The 13,519-nt window shown below is 45.1% G+C and overlaps 1 protein-coding gene across 2 annotated transcripts in view; it reads right to left on the bottom strand.

Moving 5' to 3' along the window:
- LIMD1 (LIM domain containing 1) overlaps nucleotides 1-13,519 on the bottom strand; it is a 475,792-nt gene that overhangs the window by 413,188 nt on the left and 49,085 nt on the right. For both annotated transcript variants that reach the window (XM_085607366.1, XM_085607367.1), the window contains exon 2: nucleotides 2,953-3,025. The gene's annotated coding sequence lies outside the window, so the exon portion shown is untranslated. The remainder of the gene's footprint in view (nucleotides 1-2,952; nucleotides 3,026-13,519) is intronic.

Genomic DNA, 13,519 nt, shown 5'->3' on the forward strand with positions numbered 1-13,519 from the left:
TTCGTATTCTGTTTTATGGATTACTGCTAGCCCACCGCCAATTCCTTTTTTGCGGTCAAGGCGGAGTATTTGGTATCCAGGTGGAAGGGCTTGTACCAAGTAGGGTTCAGAGTGTTCCTGCAGCCACGTCTCTGTGACGAAAAGGATGTCTGGGCTTATTTCCTCTAGCATTAGGGAAATTTCCATGGAGTGTTTAGGGAGTGATCGGCAATTGAGCAGGAGCTTAGAGTATATTCTGGGTTTCATTTTGAGATGGGGTGAGAAATGAAAACCGCACTGGTTGCAGGCGGGGTGTTTTATAGATGGGTCCCATGCGTGTAGGCAGGGTGACCCTGCGGCCTGATTTAGTTGATGAAGGGAGTGAGAGCTATAGGTGATGGTCTGGCATGGTGGATGAGCAGGGGGGGTGGCCCCTGGCCCCGGTCAGTCGCGGACGGGCGCAGACGGGCTTACCTGTGGCGCGCCCGCAGCGCGCGTCCGCTGCGCGTCCGGGGATTACACATTTATATATGAGAGGGGGCGTGGCCTCTGGGCCGTGGGCGTGGCCTGTGAGCTGAGGGAAGCAAATGGCGGCAACTACCACTGTGCCGTGTCAGCGTTCAATCGGCTGCGCGGCGAGGCAGTGATAGGAAGTTTGAGGTAAGCACTAGGAGAGTGCAGTGCAGGTTAAAAGCAAAGTATTTGTGACAGTTTTACAATTTTTAAAAATCGAGCGTCTCCCGGCTTCCGCCTCAGGAGAGTTGTGCCTCTGAAATGCGTGCTCTTGATCTGCGCGCTTTAAATAGCCGGGGCGAGGGGGGCGTGGCCTCTGGGCCGTGGGCGTGGCCTGTGGGCTGAGGGAAGCAAATGGCGGCGACTACCACTGTGCCGTGTCAGCGTTCAATCGGCTGCACGGCGAGGCAGTGCTAGGAAGTTTGAGGTAAGCACTAGGAGAGTGCAGTGCAGGTTAAAAGCAAAGTATTTGTGACAGTTTTACAATTTTTAAAAATCGAGCGTCTCCCGGCTTCCGCCTCAGGAGAGTTGCAGCAGCCCTACGTCAGGGAGGAAAAACAATGAAGTGAAGGAAGTTTGTGATGAGAAGGTGTTACAGGTAGGAAGTCAGAATAGAGGAAATACAGACTTGATTGAAATGGAAGAGAACAAATAGACCTGATGTTTGACTCATGATACAGATTGCCACAGTTTCTGATGTACTTTACAACCAACTGTTCAAAAAATAGAGTAAAACTAGGTGAGATGGACATTAAGCTAGAAGGTTATGGGGGGAGGGGACAAGATATTAAAATGAAGGGGACTTGCCAGGTTTGTATGGAATTCACTGGGAGGTACATCGTGTGCAAGGTGTGTGTCTCTTAAAGGGAAAAGCATTTTAGGATGGCCTCATCAAAAGAGCTTGGTGTGTACCTGGACTCGAATGCTTCATCATAAATACAGGTACATCAGATTGAAGGGAAATGTGTGGATTTTGTAAAGAAATACCTAGCTGTATTTGACAATATCATCACATTAAACTGCGTAGTGAATCACAAAACTTGACCACATGTATCACTCCCATGAGGACGTTCATGTTTTTGAGAACACCTTTCTGCCTTTGTTGGAGGCATCGGTATTTCAGTGGAACATGACTTGATATTTTAGATAACCTTGTGGATTAGGATATTATTAGGATGATATTTCATTTGTGGAAAATCAGTGGAGAAGCATAATGAACATTTAGGAAAACTACTGGCAAGACTTGAAGCTTATAGTTTGACACTTAGAAATGTGGTTTGGGGAAAAATATGAAACCTATTACTTGAGACAGTGCATATCGAGAAGTGGTATAAGTCTGAAGTAAGAAGCGATGGAGACCATACAGAATTTAAAATATGCTAATAATCAGGAATTTGTATTCTTTTTTGCATGATAGAATTCAATGGAAGGTCTGTGGAAAATTTAAGTAGTAACATATGTGTAGGAATTTCTCCCTAAAAAACATTGTGCTGTGGTTACCGACTTGAGCGAAAACAGTCTTGGGGCATTGTTAATGCAGATTGATGATGGCCCTAAAAGTTTTCTTTTAAACATATTTTTATTGACATTTTATATTGTGGTACTTTAGTGCACATGTATAAGTCCGTTCTACATTCACATGTATCTTTTGCACTTGAGGCACATATGTACTAATTCAATTCTGGCTTCAAGAGATAATTGTTGATGTTCTGTTTCTTCAGTACATTTTACAGGGTTATGATCTATAAGTATTGACTTGTCATTGATTCACAATTATTCACTCTTCTAGACATATCCCATTTTCTCCAGCCTCTTCTATTTGGGCCACCACCAGCTCCAGACCAGGGCTCAGCAATGTCATCTATATTTAAAGGATTAATGTTAAAACCAAACTACTGACTAAAAGCTGTGCAGAAGGGTATGTATGCTCCTAGGGGAACTTACTAGGGGGCGGTGACAGCTAATGAATGGTCGTTGGTGGGCAGGGAGGGCCCCTCTGTTATATGCTGATCACAAACCACTGCAGGAATTTTTACAATGAAAAGATAAGGTTCATTTTTTGTTATATTTAAATTTTTTCCTATTATGTTTTTGTTGACTTAATGGAAAAAGAAGATGTTATATTCTTGGCTGTACGCATTTAACCCTTATTTCATCTTAGTTCTATGGCACGGATATTATGGTTTCATGTTGGAATGTAATGTTCACTATGTAAGCTGATGAGCAGTTGGTTGAAGGGGAGACCTGCTTACATAAGACCCCGGCTATCTGTTCTCCTGCCACTGCAGTGCCTGGCTCTAATAAATATTACCTTTATTAGTGATCTATATTGTAAAGATGAAACAGTAGTTCCAAGTTCTTCTTTGAACAAGGCACCATTTAAGAACGTCTAAGAGGTAAACATAGCAGTACACAGCTGTACACAACTACGACAATTGTTATGTAAATAATGTCACCTACCTGAAAGGAAATCTGACATAGCGGCTGACCAAACCCCTGGGGAACTGCGCAAATATAAATGCATAAAATGTTTCTGTAAAGAGATTAAATAAAAAAGGTTATATATAAAAATTGGAAACGAAAGATAAAACAGAAAGTTAATAGGAGAGTCGTCACACAAGATGCCATTAAAGGAAATTATAAAACATGAGAATAAAGACCTTTCACACTAACAAACCTCGGAGTTAGCATGAAAATCCCACAATCCACTAATTGCATGAAGAATCTTATATTTAGTACCGTTATGTCAGTCACATGAGGCACACATTTTTACGGCTCTTGTGGAAGAAAGAGGTTTTTATTCACAGAAAGGCCTGTAGCATTTATATGCGGGTGAGGGGGGGGGGGGGTCAGATCAGAGGCTTGGATGTCATTCCTATCAATTAACATTGCTGGAGAAAAATGTCGCTCAATCAGTGCCAACATGTCCATGAAAATATGTGGAAATGCAAAAATCTTCCTTTTCGAAGAAAGTGCATGCGCCGTCTGGACAGCATTTTCGTTTTTGAAGCCTCTAATTTAATAACACGTTTCAGTTGATATCTTACAAAGTAGTGTGCAGGGATTTATGATTTGTTTTATAGAGCCCAGGGCTACAGGAATGCTACAAACCCAGACCTTTTGTTATGTCAAAGTGTACTAAGTGATAGCAGGCTTCCATAGCAGTGTTTTCTCTAACAGCGTGGGGCAAAACAGAGGCCTACAGACACTGCATGATGAGAAGTGACATATCCGACAAGGCACTGCTCTAGTGAGGTCCATATGCTCCCACGGTGGTTAGTTATTAAACTAAAGTGTGCCCGCCTCGATTAAAGGAGGGCGTAAGTGGGTCTGGTGAGGCACACGCACGACTCCACGCACCAATCCTGTGTGAGGTAGAAGGTGTCCAGTCCAACCTGAAGGAGGCCCTGCCTCGGGCATTCAGTGGTGAACATTCAGAGGCGATGATGGAATAACGGACTGTACACCTCCACTTGGTCACCAAAAGTAATTTCACAAACTCTGAGATAGGGTGCAATTTATACATTTGTTACCAAAGTAAGTGAAAAAGAAAGATACATGTACATATCCCATATACACTGATAACATACATAATTATAGATGAGAAACAGGGAAACACATGTTTTTCACCAAGGGCTTCTGAGTGACCTTAATTAGACAACAGAGTAGTGAAATAGTGCTCCTGATTAAAGGTATGCTCTGCTGATAAAAGTTCTCAAACTTTTTGGAAACGGCATCTCTACATATGCACTTGGAGTCTGCATTGGATGCTGAGATAAATACAAGTTTCATTAGGAAAGACAGATTGAAGTTTACTTGTCAACACAGGATATACAGGAGGAAATTATAAAATCTATAAGCATCCAAAAGTGAGTTTTCATGCACCATATTTTTATCTCTTTAAGATTTAAGTGATTAAGAGAAAGCCCTGAAGATGTCCGGCAGACAAAATGTGATGGCTGAGATATAAGAATAAATCTTAATTGTTTTTTACCATATTCGTCTAAAGTCAAGATACTTGGGGATGATCAGGAGTGGCTTAAAGGAACACTACATTTAGAGTTTGAATCACGGATTTAATGTATTGTTTTTGTATCAAAACAAACTGAACTAATGCATGGAGCCATGACTATAAAAGCTTTATGTATATATACATAATACAAAGGAAGCCTGTGTATGTTTAAAAGTTGTACTTTTCAGTAAAAAAAAAAAAAGATGAGCATTAATTTGCTATCAATGGTGTAGTTTAGCATTTATTAGCACCATTGTGATGCGGAGGGACATTTTTATGATTTGGCTAGACAGCGCAGCTGTCATCAGTCAATTTTGCGACTATCACCAATAGAGAGACTTTGGCTCTGCCCACATGGTGGGAGCTGGCAGTATATTTTGATTGGGCAGAAGTTGTGTGCTTCCACAAAAAACTGCTTACCCTCCACATAGCTGTGATCATTTTATTTATCCAGATCCCTGAGCTTGACTTTCAGGGGCACACACATGTCAATACAATGCTATTAAACTGTCATAGAAAACTATAAAATGTATGACATTTTTCTCTGGTGGCAGCACAGATGGAGGAGGGCAGTCATTAATTTACATGTGTTTTTAGGTCTGGCGTGACATAACATTCATAAGACAGACCTACTGGCATTGGCAAGGCTTGTTTACACTGCCAAGACAAAGGGGCTTGGGGCTGTTGGATGCATGACCGAATGCCCGGACATCTTGGGCCAGATGCATCAAGCATTTTCCTCCACGCAAACGGGCCGATTTGCAGAATTGGCCCATTTGAGATCGCAAAAAATGCTTTTGCAATGCATCAAACCCAATTTTGCGATTCGGTAACCAAAATGGCTTTACGATTCACTATTTGGAAGGGACGTGTTTAGGGTGTACCTGCTAAATAGCGAATCCTAACAGTATGCATGAATGTTTTGTGACCATGAATGCGGTCGCAAAACATTTGTATATTACCACCTACTTCAAGTAGGTGGTAAGACATTCGGAAATGGGAAGGGGTCCCCAAGAGATCCCTTCCCCTTTGTGAATGCTAGTAAAGGCATTTTTAAGAGCAGGCAGTGGTCTCACGGACCACTGCCTGCTCTTAAAAAATGAAAAGAAAACTTTCCTTTTTTTTTTGTAAAGCATCTTGTTTTACTTTGAGGAAAATGGGTTGCTTTACAAAAAAAATGATTGCTTTATTTAAAAGCAATCATGGTGGTCTGCTGATCTCAGTAGGCCACCATCCCTGTGACTTTTGCGATTCCTAGGGGGTTGCAAATTGCGACCTACCTCCTTAATATTCAAGTGGTAGGTCATTTGCGACCCCTCAGGAATCACAGAAAGTGTACTGCACGGTTAACAGCCATTAGTGCGTGGCTGTTTGTACGCATGCCATTACTTCGCAAGCGTCACTACGCATGCGATGTAGCAACGCACTGCCTTTAGTACGCGTGCTGTTACATCGCATGCGTAGTAACGCCGCATGCGTAGGGGGCGGGCACCGCTCTTGGAGCTCGTCACGGCGGCCATTTGCTCCAGTGAGGGGTATGCTGCTGCTTTTCTGGGTGCCACTCTCTGCGCCTGGCCTCCAGCCCCCTATCAGCTTTATATCCTGCCTGCCCACGATGGAGGAAGCCGGAAGGGAGAGAAGAAGGGAACCACGCATGGTAAGAGGTAAGTGGGGCTGTGTAGGGTCGTGCAGGGGCTGTGGAGGGTCGTACTTGTGTTAGTGTAGGGTAGAGTTGTGGGTTGTGCACTTGTGTTAGTGTAGGGCTAGGGTCGTGCTGGGGTAGTGTTTTAGGGTTAAGGGTAGTGTTGTGGGGTTAGAGTAGTGTAGGGTTTTAGGGTTTAGGGAAGTCAGGGGGTTGTGCGGGGTAGTGTTTGGGAGTAGGGACAGGACTGGGGCTAGGGGCAGGGTCGTGCTGGGGGTAGTGTTTTAGGGTTTAGGGTAGTGTTGTAGTGTTAGTGTAGTGTAGTTTACTGTTTAAGTGTTTAGTGTAGTGTCGGGGGTTGTGATGGGTAGTGAATGAGTGTAGGGAGCGGAGTAGGGGAATGTGTATGTTAGTGCAGGGGGTAGTGATTTAGGGTAGTGTAGTGGTGTTTCAGTAGTGTAGGGTAGTGTAGTGTTTTATTAGTTTTTAGTCTTTTAGATGTGTAGGGTAGTGTATTTTATATAGTGTTGTGTTTTAAACATCTTTTTTAAATATGAAATGTTATTCCGCATACCATTTTTATTAATAGGCAAGTTTTTACTTCGCATACATTAACGCTTTCAATGTAATGGTATGCGAAGTAAAAACATGCGTAGTAACGGTTATTGCTAAGTAATAACCGCGTAGTAATAGCATGCGAAGTAATGGTATGCAAAATAACATCTCATATTCGTACTGCACACTTTCATGCATGCCATTTTGCAATTCCCTAATTGTGAATCGCAAAGATTTGCAATAAGGGAATCGCAAAACATTTTTTTGATGCATCTGGCCCTTAGTTACTACCTTTTCAACCTGCACCCTGCTGTCCCTGAGCTGCCCATCCTGACACCTCTGCTCTCGACTCCATATGCTTACAGAACTACAGTCATCTGCATTCAATCCAGCGTGGTAACCGTGATGCATCTGCACAGGATGCGCAGTAAGTGTAGCCAAAATAAGTATCCAACAGGCCAAAGGATGGGTTAAAGTGCCCAGAATCAGTGGATCTTTTAAGTTACACTTAAGATTTGGTAAGTAAATATTGCTGTGCTTTACAATTTATATTTAATGACTCACTGTATGGCAATACTACAAAAAACATGTCACAGAACTATCATTATTAAATATGGACTGGAAAATGCGGAACACAAACTCATAAAAAAGTACAGACTTGATTAAGGATAAAAAGGAGTCACAATACATTAATGAATAATTTATTAAATAATTGTTTCCCTCAACGATTATCCATTTTTCCAAAAGGAAAGTCTACTCCTGGTTTAATGACCTCCAGAGACAATGTCTAATAAAATAACAGCTGAAATCTGTCAACATCTTGACAAAGAAGGGACTGTGAGTGGCATTAGAACACTGCCAGGCTTTTGTCCTCTCTCCCAGGTAATCCTGATAAAAAAAAACCACACTTTTAGAATTAGTGGAGTTACTGCTTGTATCCAAATATATTCACCCTGATGAGGAAGAATATTACATCATCTTCTGTACTTGTGGCATCAAATGAATCTTTACTTAAACAAAAACAAGTGACAGTGTACCCAGTCGGATCCTAGCACCTGACCCACTATCCCTAACATTTATATATCCAATGTGGATTTCCCTTAGAGTATGTGTGCACATGGTTAATGCACCCACTGCCTCGGTGCAATCCAATACAGGATTATAATACTTTTCAAAAATGCAAGGGTGCACCACTGGACAACAAGACAAGAAATCACTGGTCCATGTCCATAGTGTTTTTCTTATAGTTTCTTCCTTTCTTCTTTTTATTCTTTTTGTAAAAAAAGCACAACACAGCCAACGCGTTTCGCCCAGTGATGGACTTCTTCAGGGCATGAAATCAAGGAGCCGAGCACTCCTAAAGCATCTAATTTGAGGAATATTCAAGGTAGGTCGACTTCTACACAAAGCTCATATCAGCAGAAGCTGTATCATGGAATCAAAGAGCTGGGCACTCCTAAAATGTGTCAACAGGGGAGTGTTCACAATGGGAAGACTTCACAGATCGGATTTATGTAAAGCTCGTATCCACAGGAGTGCAAATAGCGAAGATAAACACTTTTCTGGAGGAGAGAAGGATAGTCCAAGGTGTAATAACACCTTAGCTGAACCAAATCTGTGACCTCACCAGGATAAGGTGGGTCAGTAGAAGACGTCTTCGCCCCACAGGAGGTGTTTATCGATTGCATCATAGCCGTATATGGGCTACATTGGGTTATTGTCCCACCACTACTAACCCACTTTATCCTGGTGAGGTCGCAGATTTGGTTCAGCTAAGGTGTTATTACACCTTGGACTATCCTTCTCTCCTCTAGAGACTGCGGCACAAGGGTGGTCTGCAGCGAAGTGGTGCATGTGAGTTCGCTCACCACTAGGCCCCAGAAGTCCTGCACTCAGACTTTCCCAGGCCAGATGAAGCAAGTCGGTAAATGAAACCTTTTTCCCTTTTCTACCCCTCCCCAACCCTTCTTAATCCAAATAACTGACTAACCTAGCCACCACTCAAATTACTTTCATTTTTCACTATACTAATTCAACACTAATCCTTATGGGTTCCAGAGTAGCGTGCTACTCACCCAAAAAAGTGCTTCAAACCACATCAGGAGTAGCAATCGCTATATAAATACAAACCTCTTTCCCTCTTCTATCCTGCCCCTACCCTTCTCAATCCAAACAACTGAATAACATATCCACCACTTAAATTACTACATATTTCAGTATACTAATTTTCAACACTAATACTTTATGGGTTTCCTGAGTAGCATGCTACTACCCAAAAAAAATAAAAAAATAAAAAGCCGCTTCAACACCCCATCAAGCGCTATATAAATACAAACTTTTTTTCCTCTTCTATCCTTCCGCTATCCTTCCGAATCCAAATAACTGACTAACCTATCCACCACTTTAATTACTTATATATTTCACTATACTAATTCAACACTAATCCTTTATGGGTCCCGGAGTAGCGTGCTACACGCCGAAAAAGTGCTTCGACGCCTCGTCAGGGGTAGTAAGCGCTATATAAATGCAATTACAATACAATACAATGAGGCACACAGTGAGGGCACTCGTCAGACCGGATCTGTGATATCCATTGCAGCGTCTGGAGCGTCAGGTTGGTACGATGTAAAAAGTTATAATGAGTCAGCTTAAAGCGAGAATTACTCAAAACAGTTGTCGTGAGGGCGCAGACGAAGGCCCAATCAACATCTGCCATGGGGGCATCCTGGTCAACCTCCCAGGTTGCCCGGACCCGAACGGGCCACCAGCAGTGTCTGACACCAATGCTTTGCATATCAAGGATATCAGATACCGCCCTGACCCGCAGGACAGCAGGATCCCCAGAGTGATCAAAGCCTCTGTGGCCACCCCATAGGTGGTCGAGGTCAGCCAGGCCAGCTCTACCAGACCGACATTGGGCAAGAAGTGGCCCATCCCCAGTGCAAACTTCACCTGAACGTCCTCAAATAAAATGAAGTGTTCATTAGGGTATAGGTCCACCAGTAGCTTGCAGCCCCCATCTCTCCATGCTTGAAAGTATATATTTTCAGCCATCTGCCTGATCTGTGCCAGTATCCATACCGGCAGCGCTTGATGAAAAAGGGCACGCCGCAAAACAATTTTTACTAGCTTCTGCCATATATGAGCAGTCTGCCTAACCACAAACTGTGCATCACCCAGGACTCCAAACCCCTCCATCAATATTGCCGGGAGCTGCCCAACATCAACCATTCCCGCCAGCATATGCTTCGCCCAATTGCCTCCATTTTCCAACCAGCATGCAGCATGCTGCATGTGTGGAGCATAGTAATGGAATTTGCGCCGTTGCACTTCCAGTCCGCTCTCCTCATATCATCTGGTCAGCATGGCCAAGTGGGCCTACAGCCCTGCTTGTGCCACCCACAGAAGAAGCCCTTCAAACCTGTCTCAGGCCTGCCACCGCAGGGCCTGTGTGTGCAGTTTACTGCCACTTCAACTTGGCATTTAAAACTACTTGGCAAGCCTTCAACTCCCTTTTTATTACACATAAGTCACCACTAAGGTAGGCCCTAGGTAGCCTTATTTCATGTTTCACTGCTGTGAGGCCTACGCCTCTCATAGGCTAGCATTGGAAATTCCCTTACATATTTTTTAATTGTAATTCCTGATCAGAAAGGAGTGGCATTGCCATGTTTGGTATGTTTAGAATAGTGGTGATAAATTCTGCTTATTGGTGTAGTTAGATTTTACATTACTTTTTTAGACATTTCACTTTTAGGAAGTTGGCATTTCTCTGAACTTGTAGGACTCTTGTGCTTTGCCGTCTGACTCCAATACACGTCTGGGCTTGGTGACAGCTACACTTGGTGCATAGTTTCCAGACAACCACATCACAGGAATGGCTGAGTTTGACAGGGGATACATCTGCATACTGATAGTCTTCCTGGGCTGGGAGAGGTGGTTCACACTTTACATTTGTATAGGTTGTGTCCTGCCCTTACACAAAGAGCTGATTTAACCCCTACTGATCGTCTGGAGCCAGGGCTCGGTTGAAAGGGATTGTTGCGAACTTCTAATGGTTCCTTTAAAGTCACCCCTTCATCAAAGCATCAAAGACATTCTTGAGTATATGTACTGGGGCTCTTAACTCATGTTTTTAGACACTGCATTGGACTTGTAACCAGACGCTTCTGGCTCTACAAACTGCACACGCCAGAGGACTGCTGTGCTGCCAGGAGGAACCGCCAACTGGACCACCTGCTTTGTTGTGCTGACCTGCTTTCTGCTGGAGGGACTACCACTCTGCAAACATGACCTTTGTGATGGCCTGCCTGCCGGCTGCCCTCTTTGTGCCCCAAGTGTTCTCCAAAGGCTTGCTGACTTGCCCCCTGTTCTTGCTATCTCAGGGTCATAAAAGATTGCCTCCCATCACCTCTGCCGTGGGACACTGTCGCTGGTGAGTCCGGCAACTGTGTGCTGAATGCAGAGTTGTGTGTAAGTGCTTACGGCCCTGCCCATGGTCCCTAGTGTGTGTGAGTGACCTCAGGGATGGTGCCAGTACATGTTGAGCCTTGACCCTTCTCCATAAAGTCTCTCATGCTTTATGCAGCCCCCCTCCCCTCCATTGGGAAGAGGTTGCCCCTATCAGCACGTGGCTGATCCACCATTCTGCACAAAGATGGCGAGCCACTTCCTGTGGTATCAAGACGCTGCCCTGCCGAAGAGATGACCGTTTCCCCTTCGAGGGACTCAGGTTGCACTGGAGTGCACGCCGAGCCACATTTCCCGAACAAGACGTTGCTGAGGAAACAAGGAGATGCCTCTTGTCACCAACAATGTTGTGACCCGCCCCCAGGAGGAAGCCTGCGTTCAGGTGCCACTGGCCCTACTTCGGTGGCCGACCAATGCTCAAAGCACTACATAGAGGAGCCCCCTTTCACAGCCGATACCCAGGTCAGAAGCGACCTCTGAGGTGCTCGGGCCAAAAGGGGCTGTGCTGTACTCTGGCAACTGTGACACACACTGGTGGGTAGCTGCATTTGGTCTGCTGGATGCGAGGGGGCGAACGAGGTCCCCCCACTTGTTTCTGAAAGTAGGTCTCCCCCACTTTAGGGCGTACCTTGGGGGCACTTGATCATTTGTCAGCATTATGGGGTGAAATCTGGAGGGAGGCCCCTCCCTGAGCGCATTATGGAACCACTGCTAGGAGCTTACCTTGCCTAGGACAATTCCTCAGTGTAAAGAAGCCTGATCCATCCTTGGAACTGGAGCCTGAATCCCAAGACCCACAGGACCTTGAGCAAGTGCCCCCAATTGACAGTATTGAAGGCCTTTTCTACGTCTATGGAAACTAAGGCCATTTCATCCCTACAGCCCTACATCCCTCAACCTCCTGCAGCACGTGTCTAATGCCTAAAGGTCATCCTGGTATCCTGGGACAAACCTGCATTGGTCTGAGCGTAGAAGCATACGTAATGGTGCACATCTTTTCTCGAGCTCAAGGACAGAGTCTAAGTCCTTAGCCAGACCCTCCAGGAATCTTAAATCAGTTCCTGTGACCTGGGGGTCCACTCTATATGTACTCTCCAGGTGTCCCTGAAAGGAAGGTAAACACAATGTCCACCCTGGATGTCACACTTGCACTATAAGGGGCCACTAAGTGCATCATTGGGGGTGACATGTTCTCCCTGTACAAGACCCAGGCCAAGAGTCTGCCCAACTTGTCCCCCTCTCTGTGCAGTCTTTGCCTGCATTGTCTCAGAGTGTATCTGTCCAGCCTGTTCCACGTTTCCGCTATGCGTCTACACATGTCCATCTCCTCTCTATGTACTCTGGGGTCTGTCATATCTCTCGCCTGCAGCGTGGACAATCCTGTCTCGTCTGCCTTACGTTTTGTCTGCATTTGGCACCGTATCCTGCAAGTAAGTCCCAGTCATGTCCACCATAGCATTGCCTTCATTCTGTGGCCTTACGAGCAGTAGTGCCCCAGTTCGGTTCCATTTAACCGGTCAAGGCCCGGGACCGCGTCTCCTTGCCTACAGCATTGTTAATACCTCCACTGGAAACCACCACGCCGCTCCTCGCTGTGCAGACCCCCCCCGCCCCCAACTCAACGTACAGTAGACCAGGGAGCGATCAGAGATGAATTGGGCCAGGTGTATCATGGTCATTCACTCTGCAACAGAGACTGCTCCCACCAGTATCCTATCCAGCCTACTGAATGTTTTATGATACAGGGGATGGCACATGTATGCTCGCTGTGAGTGATGGGAGGTATGCCATTCATCTACAATCACTACATTATCCATTACCTCCCTAAGAGTGCTAGCCATTTGGGGTTTGGTGCCCTCCCTGGACGACACCCTGTCAGGGCAACCCCATCCAGGCCGCAATTAAAGTACCCCAACCAGAATAGGGGTGCGTTCGCATTCTTCACAACTAGAAAAAGTGTGGGTCATTCACATTCAGTGCATACGTGTGAAGTACTGCTCTCCCATCCAGTGCACCCTGTAGCAACACATACCTACCCTCCACGTCTGCCTCAGCATAAGTGAGGGGAAATGGTGTACCCAAGGCCACCCATATCAGCACCCCCTGGTGTACGTAGAGTAGGATGCATGAAAGACTTGACCCTGCCAATTCTGAGCCAAATGCTCAGCCCATACATCATCCAGGTGTATCTTCTGCTGACAGGAAACACTGACCCTGTGGCACTTTAGGGAGGAGAGCACTCTGTACCTTTTCGTGTAGGAACCTAGCTCTCAGACATTTCACGTCAGCAGCTGGAAATTCCATCCCATCGTCTTGATGCAGTAATTCGGTTGCCTCCCACAGCCCAC

Source organism: Triturus cristatus, chromosome 5_2, assembly GCF_964204655.1.
Source record: "Triturus cristatus chromosome 5_2, aTriCri1.1, whole genome shotgun sequence".
In the NCBI taxonomy this organism is placed as follows: Eukaryota; Metazoa; Chordata; class Amphibia; order Caudata; family Salamandridae; genus Triturus; species Triturus cristatus.